Raw genomic sequence first — 26943 nt, 5'->3', positions numbered from 1 at the left:
GTCCCATATTACAGAAGAAGAACCAGAAGTCTATGTACTGAAGTAACTTATCCAGAGAAGAGATTCCTAAGGGACAGAGCAAGATTCATCTTAGGTCGTTTGGTCTCAGTTTACCTGTTCTGTGTTACTGATGCTTATTAGATTGATAATAAACTAGAAATTCAGAAATTCACCAGTAATTCTGATGCAGTCAGGATGGTTTTATAAGTTAGGCAACATGCCTTAGAGTTTCTAAATGTTTTTGTTAAATACGGTAATGTCTTACATAAACTAAATGAACTGATATCAGAGAACTTATAAAATAAAAAGTAAATATGCCTAAACAAAAAATGTTAGAAGAAACAAAATTAAGAGTTTTAAACCATTTACAAAGGAGAATCATGTGTATTTTATGTTTTACCTTTTTTTTAAAATTTTAGTTTTTTTCAGTTGTAGAAAGAAAGTCAAGGTATTTAAAGACTGCCATCTATTCAAATTTGTATTCAAGTTTACTTCTTAAGACATTTAATTTACTTTTTTTGGTCTTTTCTTCAAAGACTCTTTTTTCTTGGGAGAGCATAAGAATGAAAAAGCCAGTAGACATACTTAAGAACCCATCGTCTAGAATATAAACCACCAAATTTGAAGCTATGACTATTATATGAAGATAAAAGGGCAAGAAATAAGATGGTTTTGTTTTCTGATTTTGTTTCTTTAGTAGCTCCTGCTTTTTACTCTACATCAGTCTTTAGGATTCTTTCTGTATTTTTTTTTTCCCAGCAATCAAACTTGAAAACAGATTTTTAAAGGGTAGGGTACTATGGTATTTCCATTGAACCAGGATACAAGAATGAAGAAATGGCATGAGATAGTTCAGGAAAATATTACCATGTAGTTAGAACATTTTGAATGAAAAGATAGGTATGAAAGTGAAATCAGTTATTTACTCAGCATCGTACTTGGTACTAAGAACATTTGTCTATATTCATAAGTTTGTAGGAAGTGGAAATCAAGCATTAACTAGAAAGTTTGAAATGAAAATGTACCTGAAATGATAGATTTAAATTGTCCTTAAAAGTAAGAATATATACAAAGGGAATTAGTAAATATTTTAACCTCCAGAGGTAGCATTAGTGAAGTATCAAAGATTGGGTATGCATATATACAGATTAGGGGAGAAAAGAATTGGAAAATAATTTGTTATAAGCATCTCTATTCTTTAGGCTGCCTTGAAGAAGCATGCACTAGGAAAAACTAATTGGTGCACTCAAAAGAGATTTGTTTTACTTCCCACTTTACCTGGTAACTAGAGGAGTGTCATGCTTGGTCAGTCTTGCTATCCATTTACTACTATTTCATTATGCTTCTCTAATGTAAATACTCTTAATATATAACCACCATATTTACAACACATTCACATAATAATCTCTTAGTGTAGTAACACCCAGTACCTGTTGAATTTTAGATTATTTTAGAGAAGTGCATATTGCATTTGGATTTATTTCTCTTTCCTAGACAGTCTCACATAAGTTTCCCAGCCTGGTCTCAAATTTGTATTCCTCCTGAGTAACTAGAATTACAGACATGTGCCATATATGTTGCATTTGGTTTTCATGATTCTTTAAAAGAGAACTTTTAAATGGAATGATAGTGTTTCCATTGGAGAGAGATAATATTAGTATAGATTCTGATTATATAGTCCTTGATACTATGGCAAAAAGTATAGGCTCTGATTAGAAAATCAGATATATAAGGTGAATATGTGAATTTTAGGAAGTTTGTATGACTAAGCATAGAAAGTCCACCTGAAAACCCAATGTAATTAGAAGTATAAAATGCAGAGTGGCAAAGAAATAGTTAAATTGAAATCTCAAAAACGAATCAGTTCTTTTGGTAGCTAATTTTATACAAGAAATGATTAGCATACAACAAAAGTTGAATGTGAAGAGAGAATGACAATGGGTACTTTTTATAGTTAGGACACAAAAGGGAATAAAAGAAAATAGCTATGATAAAAATGTGATGGTAAATAATATGTTCTTATCAAATGACACTTCTTGACTAACTTGTATATTCATAATTTAGTCATGCCTGGAAAGTAAAAAGTCATCAAATAAAATACATAAATGTTTGTCTTCTGCATAGTTTAATGTTGTATATAAGGGAACTTAACAAAATAATAACATTTGGAGTTTATATGTATGAACTTTCTAAAATAAATTGTCTTGATTAAATTCTGATGATAGACTTAAATTTTCCTTAAAGATAGGGATAAAAACAAAGGGAATTCTGTGTATTTTAACTTCCAAAAGTAGCTTTAGTAAAGAATTAAAGATTGCGTAGATGTATATACAGATTAGGGGAGAAAAGAACTAGAAAACTTTGCATTCAGTTAAACTCCAAATGTACATTTTTTTAAATTACAAAAGTTTTCAGATTGTGTCTGAACATTATTTTATTGCATGCTTATTCACACACAACACTGAATTAAAAGAATCTTCTCTAGTTAATGTAGGCTCTTTTTATTTTGTTTCAGTTTTTTATTTGAATGGTTATCTTTTTTTTAATCATTTTTTATTTTGAGACAGGGTCTCACTAAATTGCCTAGGTGAGGCTAGAACTTGAAATGTTCCTGCCTGAGCCACCCCCAGTGCTAGAGTTACAGGTATGCACACTGTGCCCAGCATGTAGCCTTTTCATTTGTAACCATTTATATCCAAGAAGCAAGAGCAAATTTTAATATGATCCTGTAAAGTTTATCTGTACATTTACTAAAACTTGGGACTTTGTAATAGGATAATGAAAAAATTACCATATCAGTGAAATTGTTTTAGTTATACCTCTTAGCTTAGACCTTTCCCTAAAGATATAAATGAAATACATTACTTAAAATTTTCTTTCAGATATATTACATCACTTGTGCATTATTCCATCCCCCACCTCCCCTCCTTTTTTCTTTTTTTTTTTTTTTTTTGTTTTGCAATACTGGGTAATTCAACTCATGGGCATTCTACCCAAAGATACATCCCCAGCCCTTTTTATTTTGACACAGGTCTTGCTAAATTCCATGCTAGCCTCAAAGCTTGGGGGAATCTTCTCCCAATTAGATGGAATTGCAAGCATGCACCACTGTGCTTGTCATTCCACTTTTAAGCAAAGATAATCATTCTCTGTCTTAGTGGTTATACATATCTAGTTTCTTAGAAATTCATGGGAAAATTTTGAAGCATATAAGAAGAAAGTAATCAGTGTTTGTAATTGTGTTGATGCTAGATTTAGTAAGATTAAGTATTCAAAATGATATGTCAAACAAACTAGCTGGAAAAATCTTCACATCATGTATTAGCATCTAAATATCCTTTGTGACAGAGGAGACAGTTTAAACTTGTAGTCTCAAGAGAAAGTCAGTAAAATAACCCCTTGTTGAGGCATAGAATGTAACCACTTTTGATGACTGTAATGCCTAGAAGGTAAATGGAAGGGTAAAAAAATCAGATCTTATCATACTGGGAAGAGATTACTACTGCTGTTGAATACAAGAAAGATGTACCTTCTTGTTTGACTGAACCTTTTGCTTTGTTAATACATTTAAATCAAGAACTTCTGTATTTTTGTGGAGTAGGAATGCATTGTTTCTAATAGTTTATGGTTTTCAGGTTTTCAAAAAGTTATTTTAACTATCTTAGTCGAAATTGAAGTAAAATTTAAATAGGGAGAAATCTCTGAAGTTACCAAAACATTCTACTATTAAAACATTTTTTTTGAGAAACCTTAAAATTGTTGAATGTAATTGAAAAACACAAATATGTATTACATTGCAATAGATTTATCTAGGTTACATATTAAAAAGTGCTGGCTGGAGATAGAAGCACATGTTAATAATCTCAGATACTTGGGAAGCTGAGGCAGGAAGATCCCTAACCTTTGTTCCATAAGTACATACAGAAACTTGACAATAATAGAGTAGTATATGAATCACTGATTGCTCAAATGCAAGGATAGCTATATGTACTTTTTAATAATGAGGAAAGTACAACATATTAATGTGGAATTTATGTCACTGCTTTGGTTATGAATGTCACTTTTTTATACTGTAATAGAAATAATGTGGATTTTGAAAAGCCATCTTAATAAGAAAGTTGAGGCAAAAAGGTTCTTGAGCCTTGAGTAGAGTTGTGATGGTTTTCTGATATCTTTTGGAGAGAGGAACACTGTAGGAACACATTCCTACACTGAAGAGGAAACTAGGAGTGTACTCTCTTTCTTACTGAATAGAGTGAGGTGGACAGGCATGACAGTGAGAGAATGTCATTCCAAGGCTTCGTAATCTGGATGTGTAACTACTCACCAAGTAATGCACAACTCAGAGTAACCATTCTAATGGGGATAAATGCTCAGTGCTAATATATAGATTTTTATAAAATTTCGGGGGAATGGGTTTGGAGCTTTGTATACTTTTATTATATTTTGTATTAAAATATTTCACGTGGCTTCTAGTCTTTATTTAAAAGTATGTTTTTATTTTGCCAGCCTACATTTATTGAAACTGTACTCTTGTATGTCATTTCATGTTTTTCCCTTGATATGAAGTCTTTACCTGTCCTGATGAAGATGTCTTTTAAAAGATATACAACAAGGAACAAAATGCAGTTTGTTAATAGCAAAATTCTGCTCTTAATAAGGTAAAAATAATTTTTATGAATCAATTTTTACTTATAAAAGGAAAACATACCTTCAAAAAATTTAAAGATTTACTTGTATTGCCTTATTAAGTTGGCACAAGAAAAATGTGCTTTCCTTTTCCTATTAATTCGTATTTCCTAACTTAGAGCACTATGTTGAACAGATGGTAGGCATTCTTTAGGTTTTGATGCAGAAATAAATTCTATTTAAAAGCTTCTACAGATAGTAATGGGCATATATCACTGTAAAATCTTTTAAACATGGATTTTTAAAATGTACTTTTTTCCTAATTTTTTTTTTATTCTTCAGGTACTAATGTGTGTTTAAAAAAAAAAACAACAAAAAACCTTGGAGTAAAGTAGCAGCACATAATGGTTTGTGGATTTTGAAAAGGTGCAGGCCATATTGTGCTGCCTCAAAAATACAAGGATCTGATCTTCTGAAGAAAATATATTTCTTTTACTTATAGCTCATATGATAGCAATGTCAGCAGTGCCTTAGCAGCACGTAAATATTGGTGTTAAGATTCTAAAATTATCTCCAGTATTAACTGTGCTGCTGAAGTAAGGTTGGCAATAATCTACAACTGTATCTTAAAGCATATTAATGTTAGTAATTTTTTTGAATTTAAGTGATATATTTTCAGTATCATTGATAATATAATATCCATTATTTTAAAATGTTAGTTATAACTTTCTATATTTATTATGTCTATTTAAATAGTAGACAGTTATTTCTTGGTATCCATGAAGGATGGTTCCAAGTATCCCATAGATACCAAAATCTGCCAATGCTAGAGTCTCTTACATAAAATGCTGTGATATTTGCTTTTAACCTGTGAACATCCTCCTGTTAATTCTAAATCATCTCTAGATTACTTATATAACTAATGCAAATGTTATACAAATGTGTATTATCAGTACTTAATTAGGTTTTTCCTTAAATATATTGATCCATAGTTGAGTTCATAGACACAGAATCCACAAATACAGAGTCCACTGTAACTGCAATTTAATAATTGTGTGGTGTGCCATTAGGAGTTTGTAAAGGACTAAGAGTGTTCCTGGTTTGTAGACCTAGCTTGTGCAAGGCCCTAGATTCAATCCCCAGAACCTTTATGTGGAATTACAAAAGGTTTCTTAAAAGAGCTTAGAAAGTATGAGAAGAATTTATTTTGGGCATTCAAAGCAAATACTTAGAATTTTAAAATGGAACAAATAATTTTCTCTGGTAATTACTTTAGGTATTTGCTTGTTTATAGATAAAGTATAAAACGTATTATGCATTTTTGAACAGAATTTAAAAGGTAATTTTTAGTAATATTTCTAAATATTTCATTATAACTGATGAAAGGGAAATCTAAATCTTGGGAGTTAAATTCCTAATCTTCATCTCAAAATGCACTTAATGATAAAAAAAATTTCAGTGCACTTAATCATAACCTTAAAAGTAGGAAAAGCCATACAGATAGATGATTGACCTGTTGATTGGGTAACAGAGGAAGCACAGTCAAATTATTTTGCACGGTTCACAGAACAGGGTCTTAATTCTTCTAACATCATAGTAGTCTATTATTGTCACTTGTTTTAAATTGTTTTAATTGTTTAATAGTCTATTATTGTCACTTGTTTCAATCCTTAGCTGAAGGTTTTTGTTTTACAAGTCAAAAAGTTTTGCTTTATTTTTTTTTAATGATACTTTAGGGTAATACCAATTTGTGATTTAATGTTAATTTTATAGATGTAAGTAATAATAAGATATTTTTAGTTTAAATTCAAAAAAATACTCTACTTTCTCTTTCTTATTTGTAGTTTTTTAAGTTATTAAGATGATACGATAAATCTAACAATTGTGTGTAACATGCCATAGATCTGGTGTTATTTTTTTCTACAAGCAGCATCTTACCCTTTTCAACTGTAACTGAAGAGAAAATGAACAAAATAAAAACAGTCCTTAATGAATTATTTCCAATAATTGTATTTTTGAAATCTTAAACTATTTTAGTTTTTATTGAAGGTATAAGACAAAACTTTCGTTTAAGAACAATATATGGCTTTTCTTGCAGGAAAAAAAACTTTTTTTTCTCCCCAAATAAGGAAGAATATATTTTACGTATGGTATCTGGGATTAAATGCCATCATTTAAATGGAGATAATACTGCCTTAGTGCTTTTAGCAGTCAGTCATTAAACTCTTAACCTATTTATTTCATAACCATTATAGGACTAACAAAATACTATAATTTTTGATTCTACTAAAATTATTCCAAGCCCTAAAATAGAAACTTAGAAATATTTATTGAATGAATTGCAGTTTGTCCAATATACTGTCCAGTATTTTCCAAAATAATCCAGAAGTTACTTTTCTCTGTGTGTTCTAAATGTATCTAAAGTCAGATTGTAGAAAATGGTGTTTAATGTCCTTTCAAAAGAAAAAAATCCTGCATTTTACATTTAGCAAGAGAATCTGTATCAACATATCCCACATTTGAGGGACTATGTGGTGTTATACTACATGAAAACTTCCACCTTCTTACTCCTGACAGTGAATTGAAGAAAAATCAAAATATTGGAAGAGCAAGCAAGAACTGGACTTGTAGCTCAGTGGTAGAGCATGTATTTAGCATGCAAAAGACCCTGTGTTCAATCTCCAGTCCAAAAGAAAAAACTATTCTAATAGTATGCAGGTTTTTAAAATGTTAATCTTAATTGAGCTATTTGCAAAGAAGAAATATAAGTGAGTATATGTTAAGTCTTCATTTTTCCGGTCTTCTTAGGTGAAAAAATCCTAATCCTTTACATTCAGGTTTCTTTTTAAATTGATGCCAGATTTTTCTAATATTTTTTAGCCTGTTACTTGAGTTTGGAGCTAAGGGGACTGCAGGCGAGTATCCAAGAGATAGAAGAATGTTCTAATAGTTTACCAATTCAACTTGCATCCTTATGTACAACTACAAATTTGTCAAGACCATAAAGATTTCAAAACTTACAAGACTCAATTCTATATTTAACATTAAAAATTTTCTCCAGTTATATATTCTTTATTGTAGTTATAAGTGTTTTTTAAGCCTAAGTATTATTATTGATAGTTTAGCCATAATCAAGTTTATACTCTTATAAAATATAAGCTCTTAAATTAATATTATTGTTTATTTAGAAATTGACATTGTAAATCAAATTGTATTTTTTTTTTTCCTTTTGCAGGTGGATATTACTTTCCCTTCATGGAAAAAGTTTTAAGTGTTCTCATTAAATAATATTAAAAAGGAGAAAAATTAATGTTCTAAAATTTTTAGATAGACTTGGCTGTAATAAGCATTTAGGTATATCATTTACATATTTGGGGAAAGAAGAGTCCATCATCCAGTACAGTCCCATCTACTAAAAAGTTTTATTTTCTCTATTAGTGGATTTCTTGTGGCTCGTGTTTTATTACTAATAGCACGAACTCCTTCAATGCAGAATTGACTTGCACCAAAAACTTAAGAGCGTACATCTTTATCGTGTCTCTGAAATAAAGTTCAGCAATTTCTAATTTTTTTCTTTCCTTTTTTGCAAGGCTAACCCTGTTTGAAAATTTAAAAAGAAGGCTGGGGATGTAGCTAAATTCTCCTTGGTCAAACCTTCAGTAGTGGGTGTGTATGGGGGCCTTATAATGCTTACCAAGCATTCTCCCACCACGCTTCTCCCTCAGCCCTGTTTCTTTTTTTTAAAGGCTATATGCAGTGAAAAACAGTTTGGCAAAATGTTTAGGCTTTTTTTTTTAAATATCAGTGCAAAATGATGTTACTTGCTGATTTTGTGTGTGTGGTATGGGTGTGGTGGTGTGAAGCAAGATACTGGCTGAGGATTAAATCCAGGGCCTTTGTAATGAACTGCATCCACAGGCAACCCCACCTGCTTTCTGAGACAGTATAAATTGGTAAGTTGCCTAGATTAGATTGGAACTTGTGATCCTCCTGCCTTACCCTCCCTCAGTGGTGGGATTGCAGGTATGCATCACCATGCCCCAACTCTTTGTACTTCTTAGGAATAACATTAACAGTTGTATATGCCTCAGTCTATTTAATCTTCACAAATAAGATAGTGTTTTTATGAATATGGTTCAAAATTAGAACCTCCATCTGAGACCATTTAGAGTCCAAAGGAAATATCTGAATAGGTGGTTAATAGTATGTAATGGTCAGGCTTTTATGAATTTACTCTGGTGATCTGAAATTGTTTTCCACTTGATCAACATAGCTGGAGTCAGAGTTAACAGTTCCAAGAGACACCCTGTAATTTGTTTATCTCTCATCTGCCATAATCTTCTGTTCTGTTATGTTGTTTTGAGACAGGATCTCACAAAATGTTTAAGGCTGACTTTGAACTTACTATATAGCCCAAGCTGGCCTCAAATTCTGTAGTCCTACTGCTTCAGCCTCCCAAGTGCTGGGATTGCAGCAGGCGCCAACAATCCTAGTTTACCACAGTCATTTTTCCTTTTTGCTATAACTAAGTACTTCCTCATTTCTTCTTTTTAGAGCATGTTGACCGAGGAGTTGTCTCTGTTTCAGTCTTAATTTCATCTCCTATATATACCACTAATTTAATCTTTTAAGACAGTTTTTTTCCTACATGGTGAAACTCGCTTCTTAGCTGGATTATTTGTGGTTTTGCTTTAGCCTTTTCTGAGTTGTTCAGTTTTCTTCAGATGGACTAGATTTAATCTTTTCATTTTCCTTCCTATATTTCTTTATCGTGTATCACCACTTTAGTTCTCCCTTAACTAGTTTCAATACCCTTTTAAAAATGAAGCAAAATCTCTCATGTGGCAAGTGTTTCTGTCCCTCATACACACCCACTACTGAAGATTGACCAAGGAGAATTTAGCTACATCCCCAGCCTTCTTTTTTAATTTTTAAACAGGATCTCACCAAGGTGCTCAGGCTGGCCTCAGGCTTCCAGTTCTGCTTCAGCTTCCTGAATAGCTGGAATTAGAGCAATCTTTTGCCATACCTGGCATATCTTGTTCTTAATGTTTTTCTCTCTCAACTCACTTGAGGCGTATACACTGGTCCATTAATTGAGCCTCTTTTATTTATATATATTAACCTTTCTGGTTATTAGCAATATGGATAAAAATTTAAAAACAAAAGACGTAATGAAATAAGCAAGTGGACTAAGACATCCAGAACTTCAGAATGTCACTCAAAAAAACTAAATGTCAAATTCCAAAGATCAAATATTAATATAGTCTGACAAGTGATCTAGTTGTGTTTTTTATATAGTTACACGCGAACCAGCTATAGTATGTTTTATGATTTCATTTTAACAAATACCTTCCTAAACAAGCAGTAATCCATGAATTTATTATAAAGTTTATAATAAGAAATTGGAAGCATTTTAAGCCTCTAGTAATAAAAGGTTGATAACTCAGTAGAATGTTGTACTACTGACTAAAATATATAAGTGAATATTTAATGAACTAAACTTTGCCTGTGATTGGACTGAAGATGTAGCTCCATGGTAGAGTACCTCAGCATCACCAAAAAATTGAAGTGACTAAAGGTTATCAAGTGTTAAGAATATTCACTATAAAAACTTTACTTGAATAAGAGATAAACCTTACTGGGATGAAAGGGATCTTAATTACTTGGGTACTTGGTTGAGAGAGATTTCACTGTTTCCATACTCATCCACCTCCTAAAACCTCAGAAGGTAAGTATTTTAGTTTGGAAACTGTACTAATAGTCTCAGTAAAGAAATAGAAGTATTTGATATTCAATGAAACTTTCAGGCCTAATTAACAGTATTAAAATTCTCAATGTTTCCTTAGCATAAAAATTAATATACATACAAACCTTGTAAAAGTAAAAAATCAGTTTAAAAAATAATAATTGTGACCAAAGACAACTATGATTCTTAGCCTTATATTCATATCTAATTGCATGTTTAGTGGGGTTTTTTGTTTTGTTTTGTTTTTTCAGTGCTAGGGGTTGAACCCTGGCCTCAAAAGTATTAGGCAAGTTTTCTACATCCTCAGCCTTTTTTCTTAATTTATTGTTCTAGTGATAAGAAAGAGCATCTATCAGAAAGGAAACATAAAGTGCTTCTGGCTCAGAATTTTTTAAGTTTTATTTAAGAAACCTTGTTATATCTAATGTGTAAAAATAAAGTTTAATTTTTCTCATACTTTAAAAATGTTGAAACATTGTTTATCCTTTTTCCTTTGTCATACCCATGTATCACCCCCAAAAGTGCCTTTCCAGCATCTTGAAGGAAGTGATCAGGAAAATATAATCAGTAACTCATGAAATAGTAAACTCATAACTTGTTCAAATCTGAGAAACAGTTCATTAAATTACGAGTTTGTTTCTTCTTTTGTACTTCAATAATCAAATTTATCAATGAAATTTCTGAAATTGTGGAATTCATGTTTGGTATTCAAAACATTTCTCACTGTTAATGACAACAGATACTTCATCCTAAACACATAGTCTTAAAATGTAAGGATGACAGTGGTAGACTAAATTTTTGACCTAGTACAGTGAATACTTTTTGTCAGACTACCAACATTGATTGTAAGCAAATTTTGTGTTTTAACCTATTTTTCTCACACCCCAACAGTTTATAGTTTAACAAAAACTTGAGAACTTGAAGAACAGCTGGATTAACAAAACTTACTCAACTGGCAAGCAAGCATAATGTGAGTTCGATCCCAGGACCAAAAAAAACCTTAAAAGTCTAAAATTTGACTATTTGAAAGGGAGGAATGTTTGTCACCACAAATCTATGATGCAGGTTTCAAATAGATTATGCTTTTACCCGTGTATTTTAGTGAATATTGCATTCTTTAGGAAAAAGACCCAAAAGTAAACTTAAAAGTTTCATTATAGTCACACTGTCATACAATTTTAAAATTAGTGATTCTAACGTTAGGTGCATTCAGAATTTGAAGGAACCTTACTAGGGTGGCAGTGCACACCTCTAGTCCCAGCACTCCGGAGGCTGAAGTGAGAGATTCAACTAGGACTTCAAAGTCAGCCTGAACTACATCCCAAGATCCTGTCTAAATTTTAAAAAAAAAAAGCCTGGAGCTTTAAAAATCGATAACTTTTAAAAAATAAAAATTGATAACTTGTTTTTTTTCTGGAAAATTGTATATTAATATTCTCAGGAAGAAAATGTTTCCTGTATTAAATTTCCTCAGAGTACTATTCCTTATTTTCAGCAATGCCAGGTTGTCTTGATTTCTATATAGATGTATTATAATTTGGGTTCTATAGGTCAGGATTCAATAAATTTCAAAACTAGCATGTAAATTTTCATGCATTCCAGTTAAACTGTCAATATTTGTTAATAAACATTTTCCCAAACCATTGTTAACTGTAAGTCTTGGTGTGTGGCACTTTGCCAGGCCACACATATAGTACAGATCTGAACCAACACATTACTGAAAGAATGGGAAAATGAATTTAGATGTCATTAAAATACTTACACTGAAGTACTAAGAAGCTTACTTGAAAATAAATGTGAGATTCAATTATTGCACTGCAGAGCAAAACTGGGGGATTAAGTTTCAGTGAGACAAAAACTAAAACAAGGGCTTTGTACTAGCTGTGGACTGTGCTTAAAATTGATGAAATAGAAAAACCAGTGTACAAAGCACTCAGCAGTCTCCCACCACACCTAGTCCTTAAAAGTCACTTTTGGCTGAACATTCCAGTTTTTCTTAGAAATGAGCATAGTTTCATCAGAATGTAGAGTATATAAGGAAGGAACTCTAAAGATGTTTAGTATCTTACCAGAAGCATATCATTTGCCTGAAGTGTATAAAATAATGAAAATACTAGGGATAGGGACTTAGTTGTTAAATATTTCTGAAAGTTTTTAGAAATTTGTCTTAAAGGAAATGTGGAAATCCATTACAGGACTAGGTCTCAAAGGAGAATAAAGGTGAACTTGCACCATACATTTTCAATTTGGAGCAAACTGAAGACGTTCATTGATGCTTATAAGATGAACATTAAGATGATCCATAGTTTGGGTTTATAGTTCCCATACTTAGAAGTTCTAGTAAAATAAGAGGGGAAGTTAGTGTCAGTTGGATCTTTCCTTACTTCTTAAAGCACATAATAGGTAGCCAGTTATACTAAGTGAAGTGTTCTAGACTTCTAAGTGAAGTGTTCTAGACTTAGTGTTCACTAAGTGAAGTCCACCAAACTGAAAGTGGCTTTGGGTCTAGTTTTCCTGGCATGTTTCATTATAGAAAAGTAGTACTATATCTCAGTTGAGAAGGTAATTTTATGACATGCTAGATCCTTACTTTTTATAGTTAAAGTACTTTTTAAGACTACTCTGCTACTTTTCCAAATAATACGTGAAATTCTTGACAATTGTAAATACTTTAATGAATATCAGCATTGCTGTTTGTTTGCCCCTTGCAGAAACAGGCAAATAAACTTTGAGTGTTTCTTTAATGAAAAATGATTGAGATCAAATAAGAATATCCAGTAAGGTGGTAGATTTTTCCAAAGTGTGTTTGAAAATCACTCAAGCTTTAAATGCTACTGTTAATGGTAGAAGTGATAATTGCTAGCATATTCCTTCACTGGAAACTTTCACATTAACTCATTTAATCTACACAACCGCCCAATGAGAGGTCATGATTATCTGCTAAATGTAAGAAAGTTGAATCATGCTGGTGTCATAAAACCACTTAAGTGGGAGAGTCAAGACTCAAACTCAAGTAGTTTGATTGCAGATTTCATGATACTGGGAGTTAAATTTACAGCTTCTGTTTTAAGACAATGGAAATAGCTATGAAAATATTCAGCTAAGTGCCAGGAGTGTTTGTGGATGCCTGTAAACACAGTGTTTTGGGAGCCTGAAGCAGGAGAATCATGAGTTCAAACCCAATGTGAGCAATTCATTGACTACAAAACTGTCTCAAATAATAAGCTAACGTGCTGAAGATAAGTGCTTCTGATTTCCAAAGTGCTTTTGAGTCTTAGGTCATCTTGTTTGATTCTCACAACCATAATAACCCAGGTCTTTGCACACTAATCTCTCCTCCCATTGCAGTAGAAGTCAAGAGGACCCTGGACTAGTTTTAAGCAAGGGGAAAAATATTAGAGAATAACAGACTGAAAATTTTATAGCCTATTGTTTTTGAATGTCTTAATTTGTTATATGTAGACATACTAAAATCATAAAGTTTTCAGTATTCTGTGATAGTACTAGAGTCCCACTGCCAAGGAAGCATGCACTTAGAAAAAAATTTTGATATGTTAAGAGGTAAAATATGTATGTAACCATGTTCTTTCTTATGTATTTGTTGTCCATGAATACATACAAGATACATGAATTCAGAACCATAGCAAACAAACCCCTAAGAAAACTATCTTTTTTCCACCTGCCCAGAGTGAGTGTATGTAATTTACAGATGATGGTTGGTTGTTTTATTTAAGATATTAAAGTACCATTTCTAGCTGGGGATATAGCTTAGCAGCATAAATGCCTGCCTGTAAGCACAAGGTCATGAGTTCAATTCCTGGTACCAAAAATAAAAATGCCAACTACCAATTTCATCTCACTGAATACACTCCCTGTTTAGAAGCTCACTGGAGTCTCTGAAGCTGGTATAGTACACCCCTGTTATCCCAGCTGCTTGTGAGGCTAAAGCAGGAGAATTGTAGATTTAAGGCCATGCTGAGCTACTTCACAAAACGGTTTCAAACAGGTCTTGTTATGCAATACGGAGTTCCCTAGGTCCAATCCCTAGTACTAGAAAAGGGAAGGAGGACCTTTACAGTAAAAAGACTGCAAATAACAATGATCTAAATGGTAAATTGATAAGAAACACACAGTACAATACTTGGTATTTTGTGTTACCTGGGCTTCTGGAATGAGTAATCATTAGTTTCATTTTGCCTTTAGAGTGATTCCAAGTTGTATAGCAAGTTCCTATTCAGTCTTTGGAATTTCCTTCACTATATTTACCTCAAAAAAATCAATCCTCCATACACAAACATAGAAAATAACTACTGTCACACTCAAAATGGTTTTACTGTTGTTTATATTACATCATATTGTGATTATGTGCTACATTATTTCTCTACTGGTATGTAAGCCTAATAGACTTGAGCCTAGACTATTTTAGCTTATTTGATGATGTAGTAAATAGAGTTAACATCATACACTATTCAGTAATGTAATGTTAGCTTCCTTTAATAGAACATATTAATGTAGTAGCTCAATTGAAAGCAACTTATTGGCAAGGTAGCCAGAAATTATATCTTTTTAGTGGAATTCTCCAGGGTGAATAGGCTAGATTTACAGATCACCACCATCACAATTTTATTGAAGGATCAGAGGAAAGTTGAACACAAAATGGTACTTACTAAGCAATGTTTTATATGCAAAATAGGTTTGTAGCAGGTCTTTACTTTTCATTAAGTGGCATGCTAGTTGAATAAATTTCACAAAGCTTATTAGCCCCCCACCACCAACAAATAACAAAAGCAAGAAACTAACCAACAGAGTGTGATGACACATGCCTGTAAGCCCAGCACTTCTGGGACAGGAGGATCACAAGTTTGAGAATACCGGGACAAGTTAGCAAAGCCCTGTTTCAGGAAAATAAGTCTAGGGATGTGGCTCAGTGAGCTCTGAATTCAGTCCTCAGTAGTGCAAAAACAAGTGGAAAATTTTTGTAAATTTTAAATTCTCTATCAAACAAATGAATTCCTAGATGATATCTCTGAGACACTATAAGCACTTGTGAAGTTAGGGATTCTAGTTAGCTTTTCTACCATCTTTAGATTCAGAGTTTAAAAAATACATATTTTAACAGGATGTAGCACAGTAGTAGAAAACTCAAACGTGCTGTGAAGTTACTATTTGATGAGTATTTTTTTCCTATTGCCTTATTCCTGATTAACTCTATGGTTTTGGGGTTTTTTGTTTTGTTTTGTTTTGTATTTTTGATGTTCAAGATAGTTCCAGAATCCAAGAGTCAAGCTTGTTTAGGCTGATGAATTCGTTAGCTTTTATTTAAGAATCTAAACAGCACAGTTTATAATTTCTCTTACATTTATGCCTCATCAAGTTCAAATCCAGCATGGTGGAGCATCTCTAACCCCAGAGATTTGAGAGGCTAAAGTAGGCATATCCCAAATTTAAGCCCAGCCTGGACAATTTAATGACTTAAACAGAACCTGTCTCAAAATTTTGAAATAAGGCTAGATTGCTGCAGATGCAGCTCAGTATGAATGCCCTAGGTTCTGTCCCTTGTCTAGCTAAATAAATAAAGAGCTGGGAATGTAGCCCAGGGATAGAATGCTTCTACATTTGACTCCTTTTGCCCACCACTGCGTTTGTGTCCAACTCAATTCTGCCTGCCTGCCATAGCAACATGTATCTGAATCCTGGCTGCCTAAATTCACAACAGTTCAGCTGCTTTGCCCTGCACTGGGAAAGCATCTGGTTTCTGGACTCTTGTTTATTTGAGAATCCAAGTGTATTTCCAAATTAACTTTATCTGTAACCTGCATATTGTAACTCCATGAACTGATTTTACATTATGCACTCTAGATGATTTTTTTTTTTGTTTTTTAAGACAGGGTCTTGCTGTGTAGTTTTAGGCAGTTAGCCTTAAACTCACTATGTAGCGCAGGCTGGCCTCAAACTCACTGCAATCTTCCAGCCTTAGACCCCTGAATGCTGGCATAGGTGTGTGCCACTACACCTGGCTGGCCTCTTTAATCTTGTATTCATTTATAATTTTCCTAAAATGTCTGTTGCTACTCATATTTAAGCAGTTTTATAAAACTAACAGCTTGCTGCTGGATAATATCCTCATTTTTAGACAATTGAAAAGTCTAAGATATTAGAATAAGACTTCGATACTAGGATACTAAATGCAATATGTGACACAGTAGTACCAACAATTAACCTTAGGTAGATAATGTTTCAATAGAATTTATCTGAAGTGAAAGAAACAATCTGAAGACCTGTCAAGGGAGACAAGAATGGCTAAGATTTCTTCTTGCCTTTATGTCCTGTCATATTATAGTCTTTTTATGTAAAATTATGATAATTTAAATTTTTACTGTTACTAGTCTCTTACCTTTCCACTGGTTTACAAAGACATGAAAATAAGATAAAAGGCTGTACTACAGTATTAAAAAAATTAGAAATACTTAGGTAGCTTAGTAGTTTTCAGGGGAATGACAGTATAAACAGAAGCTTAAACTGTTTCTATCCCAGAGAATTTGTGATCATGTTTAAATACTTGAAGATTTGCTCTGTTGTCAATGTAAAAAGGCCCTAACAAGCACATACATGCCTGCAATCCCAGCACTTGGGAGCCTGAAGCAAAGGGATTGCTATAAATTCAAGGCCACCCTGGCTACAGAGTGAGTTCTAGACCTGCCTGAATTGCATAGGGAGACCCTGTCTCAAAAACAAAGCAAAACTTGAAATTTTCCAGTGAGAGGTCAAACATGGCTCTGTTGTGTTAACCAATTTCTATAGCAGTAGAAGAAATTCAGACACATCCATTTTGCAAGTATTTAGTACACTGACATATTACAAAAGCAAAGAAGCAAAGTTAAATAATCATTTAGGTATATGTCCAAAATTTAGTATCACATAGAATTCTGGAAATTTTAAATTTAACATATGCAATATAGATAACAGTCTTGCATTTGTTTTTGAGGCAAGGTCTCACTGTGTAGCTGAGGTTAACTTTAAAAAAAAAATATAGTGTAGGCTGGTTTAAAACTTGTGGATATCCTTCTGCCTCAACTTTCTGGGTATTGGTGCATTTGTTTTTCTGACCCTTTGTTATTCAGACCTGATTGTATGACCATGTTTCCATAACAAAATGGAAAACTGTACCCACTGGAACTTGGTAGCACCGTAAGTGAAAAAATAAGCTTTTTAAAGTTTTTTCAGACAAAATATTCAATTGAATTAATGGTGAAATGTGTACTGAATGATTTAACAGATGTTTACAGTCAATATTCAAGCTTTGACTGTCTTTAAAAAAATAGTAATGTTTAGTATAGTTTCCTAAACAGTATACTGATTATTAAATTTTTATGAGTAAGAAGTTTATCAAGTATTATGTAATATGCTATAGTTACAGAAGTTTTAAGAATTGTACGGAATGTGTTTTAAATCCTTTAACAGCAGAAGTATATGATTACATTTTCTTCTGTGAATTTTTCCTTTGCTTGTCTCTTCTTCCCCTTCCATTTCCCTTTGCTTCTCCTTCCCCTTCTGTCCATCCTTCTTGCCCTCCCACTCTCCCTTTTCTTTTTAGTTTTTTTGTCTTTTCAGTGCATTGAAGGATCAAACTTGGGCCTTACACACCAGACAAGTGCTGTAACACTGAGCTAGAATCCCAGCCCTCATCTTTTTCATAAAATAACTAAGTGGAATACAAATACCTAATTTAGGTTAACTAAGGATTTAACTTAAGAATTCCAGTCTCCTGGGCTGGGGATTTAGCTCAGCAGCGTAAGTGCCTGCCTGGCAAGCATGAGGTTGTGAGTTTCATCCCTGGTACTGGAAAAGAGAAAAAAAAAAAAAATTCCAGTCTCCTTTAAAAGCAAACTTTGACCTGATTACAAACTGAACAAAAATATGTTGTATTCAAAATTAGCTATTCACTTGAAGGATGTGCAGTGAATTCAGATTACAAACCTCTTCAGTTGTAATCTATTGGTTGCAAGAAGGACATGTACTTAAAATTTTCACCTATTGCTAAAAATTGAATCAGAGGGGATTGGGTTATTCTGAACCAGGAGTGGTGGTCAACACCTGTAATTGTAGTATTTGGGAGGGAGGTCACCACGGAGGATCATGAGATTGAGGCCAATTTGGGCCACGTGGAGTTCAAGGCCAACCTGGCCTACATAGTGATACCCTGCACCCCAAAATAAAAGTGTCTGAATCTTTTTATCATAACCATTTTATGTATGGACTATACAATAGGATAGGTTTGCATATATGTATCTTTTAATGTAATATTGATATGGGGGAATGAAACTCCTGACTGTCTGTTATGTATTATATGTCTGCTATGAGTTCAAGGTCTCCAAAGTCTAAGAATGAATTTTAGGAACAACAGAGGTTAAGAGCAGAATATACTTATTGAGAGAAAGAAAGCTTCTGCCTAAGGGACAGACGGGGTCGCGAGCGAGCAGGTTGCCAAGATTCTGCATTTTTTAGGGTCGTTTATAGAGTAAAACCATGAGATGAGGTGGGTCTAAAGGGAAAATGGAACTCCCAAGGCAGATGGGCATGAGGTGGGACAGAACGAGGGTCAACCAATCAGTAATCGTTAAAGTAAAGTTGACCAAATTAGGGACAAGTGGGGAAGCGAGTCACCTAGTAAGTGAGCTTTCTAAACTGATCAGTGACTCTTCCTCTACGGGGTTGGGATGGTGACTCCTGGCTTCTCAAGGTGATTCATACTTATTCCCTAATGTTTATACTTAGGGTGTGGTTGCATTTGTTTTGCCTTCTGTTTTGAGATCTGGCCCACAGCAAGAGGTGTGTGTCTTCTCCAAGGTCACACGACCTTTGGTCCTCTGTGCTGGTTTCTCAAAGGCCTAGCCCTGTCTGACTGCCTATAATTTCTAACTAGCTCAGCTTCCTGTAACAATATGATATTTTGAGGTCTCAAAATGTGTGAGACTATTTTGCTTCATTAAAGTTACTATATTAAAGTATTTAAAATTTTAAATTTTTTATCAGTTTTCTATATGTATTTTTCAAATGAAATAACCTACATTATTAAAGGTATATTTTATGTCCAGTACTTCACTATAGTCTATAAAAGATAGTCCCTGCCAGGAAAAAACTTGTAGTCTAGGTAAAAAATATACTAAAATATGATAGCCGGGCGTGTTGGCTCACCCTTGTAATCCCAGCACCTGGAAGGCTGAGGTGGGAGGATCGTTGCAAGTTCAAGACCAGCCTGGGCTACAAAGTGAGCTCAAGGCCAGCCTGAACTGCATAGCAAGACCCCCATCTCAAAAAAGACAAAAAAAAAAAAAAAGTGTATATATATATGTATACTAAAATATGAAAAACAACTAGAGAATAATGGAATATAAATTATACTCTGCTGCCTAGAAGTATGGTAGAAGCTCAAAGGAAATGTGGACTTAAGATTCATTCAGAGAAGACTTCTTAGATGAAACAGAAGATGAGCTGGACTTAAGGGATTGTTAACAGATGAAAGACTGACTTTCATGTACATAAAACATGAATTAAGGCGTGCTCATTTAGGAAGAAGTAGATAAAATGGAAGGAAGAGAGTATTAGAGCACAGATAAAAAAGTATGTTCAAGATTGTTCTTATTTTGCATAATGTGCCCTTGTTTCTAATCAAAGAAAGAGTATTCGGATTTCATGCTGTTCTTCCTAAGAAAAAATGTGATGCTTTAAAGAAAAAGAATAGCTTCTTTGAAATAATTGGAGCTGGGCCTGGTGGCACATGCCTATAATCCCAGTATTCAGGAGACTGAGGCTGGAGGTAATCATTGCAGGAGACGAGCTGGATTACAAAGTGAGCTCAAGGCCAACCTGAACTCCATAATGAAACTGTCTCAAAAAAGACAACAATTTAAAAAATTGGAAGAAAAAAATGAGTGGAAGGGAACCTAGTTTTAAATAAGCTAAGTGGTTAGCAAGTCTGTGCTCTTAGTAAATTAGGTGAGAAATCTTGAGAAGGAAGCATTGTGCTATATATAGTCAAAATTTACTCAGGGTGAGGGCTGAGGGTTTAGCTCAGTGGCGTAAGTCCCTGCTTGGCAAATGTGAAGTTGTGAGTTTGATCCCCAGCACCAAAAACATAAAGTAAAATTTACTCATGGTGTTCATTTTTATTTTGTTTTTGTTATTGTTAACAACAGAAATCACTGAAGCAGTACTATAATAGTTGTTAAGTCAAAGAGACATAATTCTTTTCTAAACCTCACTGATGTTTATCCAGACTTTCACCTGTTACTCCTAAAACGTGCTTTCCCTCATCTTTATCTAAATCTTTTTTATGCTATCTACCCCCTCCATTAAATTTTCCCAGTTTACTTTTCCTCCACAGCAAACTATGCCGTTTCTCCCTTTTGTGCTTTGATGCCTGACTTAGAACCATTAATAAAGACATCCTGCCTTACAGGAAAAGGTTGTCTTATTCTTCATTACATACTCTGCAAGTCTTGCATAGTGTCTTAAAACATAGCAGGTGCTTGATAAATGACCACTGATTCTTAAGATCAATAGTAGTGCCTTTATATTAAAATAATATATTCTAAAAAGGCTGAATGCTACCTGGATAAATATAAAAATACCCAGATTACCTTGTTATGTAGGAGTTCACTTTTTAATACATCACTACTAGAGTTCCTCTCATTTGGTAATACTTGTTAATATTCACACCACAGCCATGTCTAGTGGCACACCCTATAATGCCAGCATTTGGGAAGCTGAGGCATGAAAAATCACCATTTGATGTCAGCTTGAGCTACACGCTGAGTTCAAGGTCAGCCTGGAATACATGGTAGACCCTGCCTCAAAAAAAAAAAAAAAAGTCAAGCCTCAAATACTAGGTACCTTAAATTGTCACTTTTAAAATGAAAGCCCGGAAAGCATAGGTGCGGGTACAAATAATACATTTAATACTGCTTTTGCAGTAGGTAGGAATTGAACTCAAGTCCTGTGTACTTCAGCTATGGGGTGTAATAAAAAAATACGGTGAATTCTTAAGTTTTTAAACTTTATTGCTGTAAAGGCGCACTGCCATTGATCCTCCTCTGAATCCTTCTCCCTTTGAGAATTCTTGATTCTTGCCCTATCTGAAGCAGTTCGCCGGCCCCTTTCCTCCGTGTCTGGTTGCTTTGCTCTAGTTGCCTCCGCGTCCAGAAACAATTCAAAACGTTTGCACTTCGTGGCCGTTTTTACTCTGGGGAAAAGCCAAAAGTAAAAGCATGTCACGTGCAGTTGATAACATGAACGAAGACCCCCGCGATGTTTTTACAAGCTCGCCCTTCTGTTAAATGGCAGTGTGCAGTGGCATTCACCATACTTTTTATCACACCATGTAAAGATGTGAAAGACTTCCAGGACTGCTTTACAAAGTGCCAAGAACCAGGTAACAGGAAACCCAGACAAATCTTTTGCAAGTTGATTTGGGAAGAAGACCAAGAGATAGGTGTGTATGTAAAAACAATTAAGACGTGCTATGTACTTGTACTGACTCTAAATAATGATTGTCCTGTGCTGCAGACTTGTACTAATAAAAATAATGTAAACAGGAAAGTAACAAGAAAAATGAGGTAAGTCAAATTGCAGTGGAGTGTTTTGAGAATTAATGGCAACGCATCTTTTTCTGTATTAGCTTTGTAGATTTAAACATTGATGATGTATTTCAGTCATCCTCTATGTGTCCTCAGCCCTTCTCTTATTTTTAAGACTGGCATTGCTGAGTTGTCCAGGCTGGGCTTGAAGCTGGAATCCTTCTGGATTGGTTCCCAAGTAGCTGGCATTATAGGTGTGCACATGTATATACACATGTATGTAATTAATGTAAAAGCTCATGCAAATGAATTTTATTTATGAGATAATTCATTTGTATGAGCTTTTACATAAATACAAATGAATTTTATTTATGATAGATAATTCATTTGTATGAGCTTTTACATAAATTACATACATGTGTATATACATGTACAGTGTTGAGAACTGAACCCAGATCTAACATTGGGCATTCTAGGCCAAGGTTTTACTTCTAAGCTTTTTATCACACCATGTAACCCCATCCCTTAACTGTATTTTTTGAAGTTTGTTGTTGCTATTGGTTTTGGTTGGCAGATGGTTGATACATTTTGTTAATCATTTAGCCAAGAGTCAGAAATTCAGCCAGCAATTAAATAATGGTTCCTGTGGTAAAGTTTTCCTTCTATCTTGATTTGCTTTATGACCTGTTTTCCAGGTATGAATTGTGACACCATGGCTGCCCCCACCACAATTACCAACCAAAAAAAATTTAAAAATTAAAAGGTGAAGACTGATTAAACCAGATATTTAGACCATCTGGAGAAAGGAATGAGTGGAATCAGAACTGACATTGAATAGAGCACAATGCCTTACAGCAGCTCACTTAGCAAAGGGCAGGAAGTACCACATGAGATGATCTGAGCACAAAACTGTAAGTACCTTTGGGGACTCACAGGGGAATTGGACAATAGTTCCTGTTGCCAATAAACCTGTCATCATTTATAATTTGTAGCCTGCCTGCCTATAGACTAAGATGCATTGAGTTGTCAAGTAGTATACTTTCCTCATTGTAAGAATTTGAGTCAAAATAGAATGCAGTGTTCCCCTAAAAGTAACCGGGGATCTGGGCCCTAAGAACGGAGGTAAAGGTAACATGAAATTAGATAACTAGGTTAGAACTAAGTTATGGACCTTTGCCTAGAAAATCAGTAGAGGACTAACCAAATAGGAAGACATCATAGCCTGTCACAATGGGTATGGAAGTTGACTGTTCAGAGATTAAGTGTGGCAGTGTTATACATAGAAATATTCTAAGGAATGAAGTCCAGGAACGAGAAGGCCGGGCATGTGGCTGCCCTAGTAGGTGAAGGAAACCTCAACAGAATAGTGGTAAAAGGACGGGGTGAAAGAGTAACATGTATTTAGAGGTGGAAAAAACTGTGAAACATCATGATGATTTGGATAAAGAGGGATAAAGATTACACATTTTCTGTCCTGAACAACAATGGTGATATCACTGAAAGAAAAAAGATAATGAAGATAAACCGTGGAAAGACATGGCAGCTCATTTTTATAATGCAGCATTTAAGCTGATATTCAGGTATGCAGTCTGAAATGCGCTGGGTAATCAGAGCTGAAATTCTGTGCAAAAATCTAGCCGAAGAGGTGTACATGGCAGTTACTCACCTAAAGCCAGTATGGGGAGGTAAGCTAACTGGAGCTGTGTGTTAGAACAGTAGATCTTTTTCTTTAAAAATATAAGAACACATATTTGTATAAACCATTTTATTAGGTATGTAATTATAAATAAATTTTCCCAAAGTTGAATTAAAACTCTCCCTGTTTTCCATAGAAAAGCATCATCAAAAGTTTGTGCCTGTAAGAAAATCCCTACACCTGTGTCAGTTATGAGGGTCAGTGACTAAAATGTGTTAATACTCGTGAACCTTATCTTCTCTTTTTAATAAAACAAAGATTGTTCCTAGTATTAGACTAAGGGAATGAAATTGAGAACTTAAAGTCAAATAATCCTGTCAGTTAAAGCTTTGTAAAATGGACATGACTTTAATTTCTCAAATAAAAAGGCAAGTAATTGAGTTGGCGGTAATGTGCTAGTCTCCAATTTCAAGAAACAGTATAGCACAGAGATCTGGCTAAGAGCTGAAATAACAAACAGAAATTTGAAAACAGGAAGACAAGTTGTCCAAGAGTGCAACTGTAGCATTTTTAGAGGTTTAACAAGAAACTCCAGAAGATGGCCAAAAATAGGTTTAGATAATTGATATTCCTTATTTGAATACTTAGTTTTGATGAAGAAACACAGTTAGGAGGAAGTTAAGTTTCAGTCTAAGGCCTGAAACTTTTTCTCACCATAAATCAAGTTTGCTTCTGAAGAAAACTAGTAGCCAAAAAACCAAGTAGAAATTCAGCACTGCTTAAATTGGAGGAGTTCAAAAAGTGATCAGAGCAACACATTTTAAAAATGAATTGAAAGTCAATACCTTTGTTTTCTGTTAGGTAGAATTCCCATTTATAAAGCCAAAATACCTTGCTCTATTTACCCAGTTCTTACTTACCATGAAAAATAGCCCCCATAATTACTCTACATCTTTGATTTTAATGATTTTTAAAGAAAGCAAAAATGTTGCCAGGCATGGTGGCACATGCTGGTAATTCCAGCCCTCAGGAGGCTGAGGCAGGAGAATCACTGTAAGTTTGAGGCTAGCCTGGGCTACAACAGTGAGATCAAGACCAGCCTAAACTGCATAGTGAAACCCTGTCTCAAAAACAAAAACAAAAATCAGACAAAGAAAGAAAATACTGTAGTAATATGTCCTCGGGATGCATGAAGATGTTTGGGCATTTTATGTTAATCATTTAACCAATTGATCCATACAAGTTTGGTGAACCTCAAGTTGGGTTGCCCAGAACTAGAAATCTTTTTTCTTTTCTCTCCCCTCTCCCCTCCTCTCCCCTCCTCTCCCTTCCTTTCCCCTCTCCCCTCCTCTCCCCTCCTCTCCTCTCTCCCCTCCTCTCCCCTCTCCCCTCCTCTCCCCTCCTGTCCTCTCTCCCCCTGTCCCCTCCTCTCCTCTCTCCCCTCCTCTCCCCTCCTGTCCCCTCTCCCCCCTCCCCCCTCTCCCCCTCTCCCCCTCCTCCCTCTCCCTTCTCTTCTCCTCTTCTTTTTTTTGTTGTCCTAGTTATATCTGACTTGCATGCCTGGTCTGCTGACTTCTATATTTTCATAACTCCTAAATCATGGAGGTAAGGGAAGTTTTAATATCAATTATAGCCCTGAGACACTCATTCTGAACTTGTAGTCCCTCTCTTAATGTTTTAAATTACTAAGCATATTTGTAGCATTATTTTATTTTTTATTTATTTTTATTAACAAATTATGTATATTTAAGTCATGGCTGGACTATCTTACTGTGCTTAAATGTATAATTTTGTGTAACTTTCAATGAGTTAGGATTCCTGAATACAATCTATATATTTTCATCTCATTTTGGTATGGAATTATCCAAGTAAATTTCTAATAGAAAGCACCATAGGATTTTTTTCTGTGGTCTATCACTTGAGTCAGCTCTTCCAGACTATATATAAATATATTCTCATCCATCTTTGAATCTAATATAATTCCTGTTTTTCCAAGCACATGTTCACCAAGACTATAGCTTCCTGAACATTCAGTTTAGTTCATGAACCATTAGGTACCAAGAACTGTGGGGGATCCTCTGTAAAACACTACCCTAATTTTCATCTTAAAAGAACTCATAAAAGCTGAAACATTGCAACTACGCTTCTCTGGAATCCTGTTCTTGTTGTCATTGTTCTGGGAACTGACAGAATCTTGCTCATGCTTGGCAAGTGCTCTCTTGCTAAGCCACATTACAAAAAGGTAAGTGAAGCCCACTTGGGAACCCAGTGATGGTCATGCTTTTTCCAGAGAGCTGAGAAATTATAAAAAGCAACAAAGTACAAAGAGTTTGTATTTGATATGTTTTACCGAGATAATGTGGTAAAAAGCTATTTGTCATCATGATCTCTGAGTTAGAGGTATTGGTATGAAATCTGAAGGTGTAGAAAACTGCCCACCTGAAGGCCCTGCACCATTAGACAAGTCAGAGTACATTTCAATTTTAGTAACTAAGGCCCGTTTATTTTGCTCCATGTATAGTTCTTTATTCTGTGCTATACCTAGTACTTTTTTTAATGCCTAATACTATTTTTATCCATCTAAGATTTTACCTTTTTGTCCATTAAAACATTTTTGTGAGCCAGGTATGGTGGCCTGTAATTCCAGCACTTGGGAGACTTAGACCAGATTACAAATTAGAGGCCAGTAAGACCCTGTCTCAAAAACAAAAGCTGGGCATGGTGGTACATATCTGTAATCCCGGCACTTTGGAGGCTGAGGCACAAGGATCACTGTGAGTTCAAGGCCAATCTGGGCTTCACAGTGAATCCAAGGGCAACCTGAACTATATCACAAGTCTGTGTTTGAAAAAACAAAACACAAAAAAACGGACACCACAGAACAACACAAAACAACTTCAAAAAGATTTTTTGTGTTCTGTATCAGTTTAGATAAGTACTAAAATATTTTAGATGATGAGTATCTTAAAAATTTGTACACAATTGTTTATCTTTAATAGTTTCAATGGTAGGCGTAGTACTTCTTGAAATATAATTCTGTAACAAAGTTGGTGGGTAGTTATGCCTTTTTACTAGCTAATATTCCCCAAATCCAAGTATCTTTAGTAATATATTTTCATCTCTTCTCTGTATTTCTTGAGGTTTTTATTATTGTTGTTGTTGTTTAAAAACCCCAAATTTAATGCCATGTCACTCTCTTCTGCGGATTATTTGGCTCCAGGGAGTTAATAAAATTTCATAACTGTCCTCTGCAAAATTTCCTTAGTAGCTTCTGAGTTGCTAAATTTGCTGCTCCAGGCAACTTCCTGTATACATAGGAAGGTTAAGATGTTTTTAGCAGATCTTTATTACTT

At 34.3% G+C, this 26943-nt stretch overlaps 1 long non-coding RNA gene across 3 annotated transcripts in view; it reads left to right on the top strand.

The window, feature by feature from the left end:
- Positions 1-26943, top strand: part of LOC106025137 (uncharacterized) — an 83760-nt gene that overhangs the window by 23664 nt on the left and 33153 nt on the right. For 2 of the 3 annotated variants that reach the window (XR_010041839.1, XR_010041841.1), the window contains exons 4-6: positions 4570-4661; positions 7865-11348; positions 22650-22865. This is a non-coding gene — a long non-coding RNA (uncharacterized LOC106025137). Of the gene's footprint in view, positions 1-4569; positions 4662-7864; positions 11349-22649; positions 23756-26943 lie in introns of those variants that run through there. The other variant, XR_010041840.1, reaches the window with a different exon arrangement.

Source organism: Cavia porcellus, unplaced genomic scaffold (assembly GCF_034190915.1).
Source record: "Cavia porcellus strain 051 isolate PalLab524CR breed Dunkin Hartley unplaced genomic scaffold, mCavPor4.1 scaffold_21, whole genome shotgun sequence".
Lineage (NCBI taxonomy): Eukaryota > Metazoa > Chordata > Mammalia > Rodentia > Caviidae > Cavia > Cavia porcellus.
The sequence above is the reverse complement of the archived record's forward strand: the minus strand, read 5'-3'. Positions and strand labels throughout refer to the sequence as shown.